This window comes from Bubalus kerabau, chromosome 13 (assembly GCF_029407905.1).
Source record: "Bubalus kerabau isolate K-KA32 ecotype Philippines breed swamp buffalo chromosome 13, PCC_UOA_SB_1v2, whole genome shotgun sequence".
Lineage (NCBI taxonomy): Eukaryota > Metazoa > Chordata > Mammalia > Artiodactyla > Bovidae > Bubalus > Bubalus kerabau.
In genome coordinates, this window is record NC_073636.1 from 48,253,631 (window position 1) to 48,262,920 (window position 9,290).

The 9,290-nt window shown below is 42.2% G+C and overlaps 1 pseudogene; it reads right to left on the reverse strand.

Moving 5' to 3' along the window:
* Positions 1 to 7,246: 7,246 nt before the first annotated feature.
* Positions 7,247 to 7,724, reverse strand: LOC129624979 (mitochondrial inner membrane protease subunit 1-like; annotated as a pseudogene).
* Between the last annotated feature and the right edge of the window lie 1,566 nt (positions 7,725 to 9,290).

Genomic DNA, 9,290 nt, shown 5'->3' on the forward strand with positions numbered 1-9,290 from the left:
TCGATCCTTGGATAGGGAAGATCCCCTGGAGAAGGGAATGACAACCCACTCCAGTATTCTTGCCTGGAGAATTCCAAGGACAGAGAAGACTGGCATGCTGCAGTCCATGGGGTCACAGAGTCGAACACGAATGAGCGACTGAAACTTCCACTTTCGTATGTATACATATCTATGGTTGCCATATGAGATTTCAGTTTTTTAAAATACCACAGCTTACAAATTGAAAACCTCAGTTCTGGATCAAGCATCAAACTACAGGTTGAAAACAGTCCCAGATATTGTCCAATAAAAACCTTTGTTCCTCTGAGGAACACATGCTTAAGGAAAATGCATTATCTTCCATCATGTAAATCCGCCAAGGATTTTCAAAGCCATGTGAATCACTGACATCTGTGGTGCACTTCTGATACACTGGATACACTGATAATGTAGTCTCCAAAACATCCTTAATAGAAAGACTGTAGCATCATCAATGCCATTTTACAGTTGGGAAACATAAAGTTAACTTAGACAACAGTGCGGATTAAGGGTTCACAGGTTGAGAAATCCAGAGGCAGGCTGGCTTCAGATGCAACTGGTGCAGGTGTTATTTGAACCAGTGACTTGATGAGTGATTATTTCTCTCCTCCTCTTTCCTGGGTTGGCTATAACCTCAGCAAACTTCTCATCATTTTAAGAATAATTCAAAGTCCATATGCTTCCTTGTTCATATTCAGTGATGGAGAATATCTCTTCTGGTAGATCTGGAAAATTAGGAAAGCTTCATTTTTAGATGTCTTCATCAGACCTCTTCTCATTACTTCATTGCCCTAATTCAGAAATCATGTGGCCTGGGGATGGAGGAGCTGATGGGCTTTTCCAGATGCTTTACACCTGAGGCTTAGTAGGGACTAAGTCGCCCCAAAATTGAACTGTAAAAATAAGGGAGGGAATTTCTCAGAAGTTCAGAGTTATTGCTGGTCTTTATGCTGGGAAGCAGATTCTTAGATGGAGGCTGACGTGCATGTTCCCAGGGAGTGCCCTAGTGAGCAGCACCCTTGCAAATGGAGTGAAAAAAGCAGGGTTGGGCAGAGGGAGAAGCTGGGCTTCAGAGAAGTCTCAACACGTGCTGTGGCTGACTCTGCAGGGAGCTCTAGAGCTGGGTGATCCTTCACAGGGATCTGGAGCTGGAGCAAAGTGGGTGGGAATGAGGTGCTCAGGATTTCATACCAGTCATCCTCCATCCCACCACACACACCCCATAAACCACATATTGTTTGTGAGATGCCCAGGAAGGAAGGAAGCATGCCCCTGAGGGAGCTGGCTCTTTTTAGGAGAAGATGATTTCAGGAGAGGGCCCCAGTTGTTACCTGACAACACTTCTAGCAGTTAGGAGTCCTTTTGGTTTGAAGAAGAAACTGAGAAGTACCTCCCAGAAATCCTGAAGAAGTTGTAGGAAAGGAAACAAGTCATCCAGCTTCTAGCAGCAAAGCCCAGGTCTGCACGTAGCCTTTTAGACAGCACTGCCTGGCAATGGCACCCCACTCCAGTACTCTTGCCTGGAAAATCCCATGGGCAGAGGAGCCTGGTGGGCTCCAGTCCTTGGGGTCGCTAAGAGTCGGGCACGACTGAGCGACTTCACTTTCACTTTTCACTTTCATGCATTGGAGAAGGAGATGTCAACCCACTCCAGTGTTCTTGCCTGGAGAATCCCAGGGACGGGGGAGCCTGCTGGGCTGCTGTCTATGGGGTCGCACAGAGTCGGACACGACTGAAGCGACTTAGCAGCAGCAGCAGCAGCAGCCCCAGCTCCCAGCTATTTGCTTAGTTTGGTGTGTGTTGATTTCCACACTCTGACTGCTGTGGAGCATTTCTGGAAAGAATCCTGGATACACGGTGTCTAAGAGTCAGCTGCCTGTCCATGTGTGTCATGTGAGTAACTATGGGGGCTGAATATGAGGAGGAAAGCAGGGTTGCTGCATCTCATTAGGTGGTTTAGGAAGACAGAATGTCTGTCCAGACTCTTAGCAGAGAACTGTCTGGTTTGAACAAATGAGGGGTGTGACGATCCTGGGAAGGTAACTACAGCATCACTACAGTGAAGAATATTCTGCTGAACCAGCACAGTCAGGAAAGAGAAATACTGCAAATCAGTGATGGCCTTAGTGATCTTACAAAGTGAGATGATCCCTTCTACATTGTGATGCAAAGTTCACTGGGTGCACATGTAAAATTTTTAATTACAGCCTTCTTCTGGCAAGTAAGCTAAATTATTTTATTTCTGACAAAATAATCAAAATCCTACATTTTATCTCAGATATTATGAGTGTTCATTGACAGTGAAATTAAAAACACACCTGTTAAAAGAAAATACTTTGGCAATTTTGGAAGACCCAAAGTGAAGGTGAAACCCTGACCCCGCTTTAGAACATGGGTCCATGGAAACTGCATCCAATAAACTACTTAATCATGTCTGGTTCCCATGGCAACAGCCACTGAAGCAGCTTCATTAAATAAGACTGAATGTGATCAACTGCCAACATGGAAATATAAATCCTCCCCTATTCTCTCTGTTTTTCAGCATTTTTCTCTCCAGCATGTTCTGTGTTACAAAGCAGGGCTTGGTACGCTGCCTGTGTCTCCCTCCTCCTACACTCACCATATTTCATCGGCAAAGTCCCCCTCTACACTGTGTTTTCAACACAGAACACTGAAATGGGGGAGGGGAGCATTCCGTACCTTTAAAACACTAGGAAAGTGAATAGAAATAGCTCAGATAGTTCCTCACCCATGCGTGTCCCTTTGCTAAGAGCTCAGTTTTTCTTTCAGTCGGTAATGTCTTTTTGTGTTGGAATCAAGTAAAAGAATAAAAAAAAAAAAAAAAAACATTTGTGTTCAGAAGCAAGACAGATTTCCTAAGTAAGAGAGAAGCTATTTTTAGAGGATATCGGGAGGGTGGGGGAAGATCTTGGAAGCCATCTAAGCTTAGATTCAGCTTTTGGAACAGTACGTCTCATGGGGTGCACTACACAAACATTTCATCTGGCTTATTATAAACTTCCTGACATGTAAATGTCCTCAAAGACTGTACGGGTAGAGCCTGGAGCTGCCAATTGGAACATCACACATCTTTTCTCTTCTTTTCTTTTAAAGCACATTGTCAGTTTTCTAGTTCTTCAAGAACCCTTCAATGAGGTCAGGTTGTGCTGAAAATAACATACTGGAGATATATCTGGGCTGAATGTCAGTAAATTTGGGTGAGTTAGCTTTTTTGTGTGTGGGGGGGAAATGGAGGAGTTGAATCACATCAGAACTTTCTGAAAATCCCCCCCCCCACCTTTTTTTTTAAGTTCTATTTATTTATGGCTGTGCTGGGTCCAGTGGTCATGTATGGATGTGAGAGTTGGACTGTGAAGAAAGCTGAGCGCTGAAGAATTGATGCTTTTGAACTGTGGTGTTGGAGAAGACTCTTTGAGAGTCCCTTGGACTGCAAGGAGATCCAACCAGTCCATTCTAAAGGAGTTAAGTCCTGGGTGTTCTTTGGAAGGACTGATGCTAAAGCCGAAACTCCAATACTTTGGCCACCTGATGCGAAGAGTTGACTCATTGGAAAAGACTCTGATGCTGGGAGGGATTGGGGGCAGGAGGAAAAGGGGATGACAGAGGATGAGATGGTTGGATGGCATCACTGACTCGATGGACATGAGTTTGAGTAAACTCCGGGAGTTGGTGATGGACAGGGACACCTGGCGTGCTGCAATTCATGGGATTGCCAAGAGTCGGACACGACTGAGCAACTGAACTGAACTGAACTGTGCTGGGCCTTTGTTGCTGCATGCAGGCTTTCTCTAGTTGTGGCGAGCAGGGGCTATTCTTTAGTTGCAGTATGTGGGCTTCTCACTGCAGTGGCTTCTCTTGTTGCAGAGCATGGGTTCTAGGGTGAATGGGCTTCAGTAGTTGCAGTATGCAGGCTCAGTAGTTATGGTTAGTGGGCTCTAGAGCACAGGCTCCATGGTTGTGGTGCATGGGCTTTTTGCTCCATGCACATGGAATCTTCCTGGACCAGGGATTGAACCCATGTCCCCTGCACTGGCAGGTAGATTCCTTACCACTGGAGCACCAGGGAAGTTCAGTAGATTATTTTGAGGGACAATGTCAGTAGTAGTGTTTGGTTTAGGGGTTAGCCCTGTAGATGTGAATATTAACTGGAAATTTTCATCCAAGGTGGGTGGCCTGGGGGTGGGGGTTGGTGTGTTGGGGCAGATAATACTTGGCAGTTCAACCAATGTGATTGGATAGGTAGTGGGTAAATATCATATATGTAATAATTCAGTAGAATAATTTAACCATTATTTTGCAAAGTGTGAACTTTGGGTCTTGATTCATACAAATAAACTATTATAATTATTTATGAGATGATTAGGGAAATTTGAGCACTGGTGGAATATTTCATAGCATTCCATTACCAAATGCAGATGAGTGACAGGTGTTTGAGGGTTCATGATGATGTTCTCGCTGAGGTTTTCTGAGGAAGTGTCCTCTAAACTCAGACCTCAAGGATGAGAGGAGCTGGGAGGCACAGACTGAGGCAAGAGGATGAGATGTGAGGTGTTGGGTGGATAAGTCTTCCAGGAAGAGGAAAGTACCCAGGCACAGGCCTGAAGGTGAAAGAAAGTCCTTGGGATTGAAAGCAGCTCAATGTGATTGCCTCAGAGTTTGGCAACAGAAGAGGCTGGAAGGTACAACTGAGGGGTCAGAAGGCAGTGATAAGAGTCTGGACATTTTCTTTAGAGAATGGAAGCCATCGAGCAAGGGAATTCCTGACTAAATTCAGAGTTTAGAAAATCTGCATGCAGGCTTGAATGTCCCAAGAGAATCCCAGGTTTAGAAGGTCTTTTCTGAGTGCTCCAGCCCTCCTCTTTCTGAGCTATGGAATTTGTGTCCCTTATTCTTTGCTGTTGCTGCATGCTTCATGCTTCACCACAGGTTTCTATGGTGGCTAAATTGAAAGTTCCACGCTGACATGAGGGAGGGGTTGCTTACTTTTTACTATGGACTGAATTGTGTCCCTTGCAAGTTTCTATGTTGAAGCCTGAACTCCTGATGTGATTGTGTTTGAAGATGGGGCTTTTGGAGGTAACTAAGGTTAAGTGAGGTCATAAGGATGGAGTCCTTGCCTAATAGAATTAATGACCTTCTAAGAAGTGGAAGAGAGAGAGATCAATCTTTCTCCACATGCTAACACTGATGGAAGCCCATGTGAGGACACAGCAAAATGGCAGCCAGAAGAGACCCCTCACTAAAACTAGATCATTCTGGTACCCTGATCTCAGGCTTCTAGCCTCTACAACTATGACAAGATAAACTTCTGTGGTTTAAGCCACACAGCTTAGGGTGTTTTGTTATGGCAGCCCAAGCAGACTAAGACATTCTTCCAGGCCCTGCTCCATCTAGTAATCCTGGGCTGGGACAACCCTTTGAGAGATTTCAAAATCTCTCAACTCTCTGATCTTGATCAATCATTAAAGATCATCAATGTTATACTCCTATCATAATCACAGTTTCATATCTTTATATCCAAGTACTTTTCTCACGATTATGAAGCCAAGAGAACGTGTAAAGAGATGGTTTTACTGCAGCAATAAATATGTATAATAATCTGATGTTAACATAATCACCCATCTCTTCAGTTTACTCTGCAAAGACACATATTAGGTCTGTTTGGTTTTCCTTATTTGCAAACTCAATCATTACATCAATATGCAATTGCTAACTCCCGAGGTTGGGTGAGCTGCATGTGGTATTTTGGGCATGTGTTTATAAGAAGATAGCCTTTGTTTTATGTTGATAGAGCAATGTTATCTTCTTCTGGCTGCCTTTCATAGACAAGGCAACTGTTCAAAACAAATTGCTTGGCAAATGCAAATTGTTTTGAACAAATTTTGCAAATTTGGACATGATGCTTAAGTTGACTTTTAATTTCCTACACAACAGACTATTGAAGTATGTTTCTTTGCAAAGTCCCTAAGCCCAGTAAGTGAGTCTTTCAAGAAAGCAAGGAGAAGTACCAGTTTCTCTGGCAAGATCTCAGGGGAACTAGGAGCCCTGTTGCTGCCAGAGTGTTGTCTCACCACTTCTGTCCATGCCAAAACCACCTTTAGTTGTCCTTTTCTCTGGATATTATATCTTCTCTAACTTCCGTCTAATAATATGATTTTGTGCCCATATTTGTGAATCTGTATGAATTTATTTCATGAGAATCAAACTCAAGAAGTATTAACTTATTTTATATTCCATTTTTTCTTAATTATTATTATTGGCTGCACTGCACAGCATGTGGGATCTTAGTTCCCTTACCAGGGATTAAACCTGTGCCCCCTGCATTGGAAGGCAGAGTCTTAACCACTGGATCACCAGGGAAGTACTTCAACTTACATTAAATTCTTAAATGAAACTAAATCTGGCTCAACCTTCATTGGCTTTAGTAGTGAAGAAATCCAATCCCAGACTTTGGGTGAAAACCTTCTTCCCACTCCAGCAAGTATCTTGCCTTTTGATCTGGAAGAAATGGAGTTGCCCTTTCTTCCTTCTTCATCTCCTCTCATTTGGGTGAAAGTTCTTTGCCAAAGCCCCTGTGTAGCAGCGAGGGTCCCAAACTCTTTGCGTACTTGCAGCCAGTCTATTCAGAGGCCCTATCTCTGCAGATTTGAGAACAGTTCCTACCAGGTTTCAGGAGAACTAATATCCTCCTTCCCAAGCCCGCCCCTTGTCTTCATGCAATATACCTCTACCCTTCAACAAAGAGTTTAACAGTCACCATAATCAAGGTGTGGAACACTTCTACCACCCCAAAATGTTCTGACATGTTCCCTTCCCTGACTCTAAGCCTCAATCAACTACTGATTGATTTTCTGTCTAGGATATACCATTCTATGCACTCACTTGTTGATCCACATTTAGGTTGTTTCCAATTTTTAGTGCTGTGAATAATGTTTATAACATTTTCATACAGGTTTTTATGTGAACACATGTTTTTGATTAGATGTTTAGGAGTGAAATTAGGGATTGTGGATCATAGTATAGGTATATGTCTCACTATAGTAAGTTTTTGTTTAACTGTAAAAAAACTGCTAAACTATTCTCTAAAGTGGCTGGACCTTTTTTTTTCTGAATAGCAAAGAGTTTATTAGTAAATACGTGGTTCCAGTGACAATAATAAACTCACATGAACAGAAGACAATGATCAAATCAAAAGAACAAATGCTTGCTAATCATCAGAAAATCTGTGACCATTAGGGCTGTCACATAGAAATCCAAAATCACTCAGAGGCCAAATCTAAAGAAGATATGTCCACTTATTAGTTCATATGGAACAAGTCCATAGTACCCGAAATCTAACTGTAGATTATCACCTTCTAACCAAACATGACCTGTTGGCACAAAACAATGTCTTTTAAAGAAATCTGCTGGGCTACTGGTAAGAATTTTGTCTTCTTCAAAACCAATTTGAAATATTGATCACTTGGGCTTTTTGTAATCACAATGTCATCTCTTTGGATACCATAAAAACATCAATTAAGACTTTCTGCAAAGACAGTATCTGAATTTTGAATTGTAGGCTCCATTGATGGTTCAAAACACATGACAACACTACCAACATGTTCAAAAGCACCATGGGCTATACAGCCATACTAAATAGTATAGCTAACAAGCCAAAACATTTTTCCCAGAACAACACAAAGCATAGTCCTATGTAGACTCTGCCACCATTGACCATAGGTCTTTTCAACATTCAAGCATTCAGTTTTTAGTGTAGTTCCAGGGCTTCCAAGAAAAAAACATCTAAAGCATGCTTCAAAGCATATATAGGTGATCCATGATTTCAGGATTCCTGGACCTGCAGAAGTCTGCTTGGCTGTACCATTTTGTGATCCTACCAGCAAGATATGAAAGTTTTAGCTGGTTCATATCCTTGCCAACAATTAACATTGCTAACCTGTGTATTCTTAGTCATTCTAGTAAGGGTGTATTATGTAAAATTTAAATACATCTCTATTCTAAATATACATGGAAATAACTCCATATAACAATACTAATGTCTCTGAGAGGGATATCACTTAGTTTAAGATGATATTGAGGCAGGAGGTAGCCACCCCCCACCCCCGCCCCACCATGTAAATACTCCAAGATGAAACTAGCGGGACAATCAAGGCAGGAGGCTAAGCTCTGCCCAGAAAGGAGATAAGAGACCACATATCTCTCATTCTTGAAATCAGGAGAACTCCTCAACTGCACATGGGCAGAAAGGTTCCTTGGAGCTCAAAAGGGGAGTGATGCTAAGTGATGCTAACTACCCATAAGGCCTCTTCGGTAGAATCCATCTTGGCTAAGAGATGTGTGGACACATGTGGGAAGATCTTGAGATATACCAAATATGAACTCTGAACCATGAAAATCAAAATGATTGGCTAAAGGAAACCTCGAAGAAATGCCCCTTATAAGTGATTCCAACTACAATGAGGGCACAACTCTGCAACTCTCTCTTTGAGTCTGCCTGTGTGTCTATCCACACATACTATACTTTTTTTCTCCTAATAAACACTTGACTTGTTTCACTACTTTTCATCTTTGTGGGAATTCTTTTTCTGCAAATCTGCAGAGTCAGGGTCTTGTCACTGACCGTTGGTCTAAGTGGCTAGGATTCAGTGCTCTCACCCACTGGTACCCAATCCTCAGTCTCTGGCCAGGAACTGAAGCTCTGCTTCAAGCACCTGCAAGCCAAGGCCACCCAAGATCAATATCAGCTAACATCTTAGCTAGTATTCATTCATATAGTTTTTCCAGTATGCAAAGAGTTTGGGATCCTGGCTGCTATTCAGGGGCTTTGGCAAAGAGCCCTCACCCAAATGAGGGGAGGAAAGAATGCAGGAAGAAAAGGCAACTCCACTTCCTCCAGATCAAATGGCAAAATACCTGGATTGAGTAAACCTCAGGTGGTGGCCTGATCCTAATTGAGTGGCAGGAAACTTTTCACCAAAACTCTTGGATTGGATTTCTCTTTTAATTTTATTTTATTTTTAAACTTTACAATATTGTATTAGTTTTGCCAAATATCGAAATGAATCCACCACAGTGGATTTCTCTACTACTAAAGCCAATGAAGGTTGTGGCAGATTTAATTTCATTTAAGAATATAAAGTAAGTTGACACTTTCTGAATTTGATTCTCATGGAACAAATTCATATATATGAGCCTAAAATCATATTGAAACTCAATGACTTCCTAGGAACCATACAATGGTTCTTAAACTT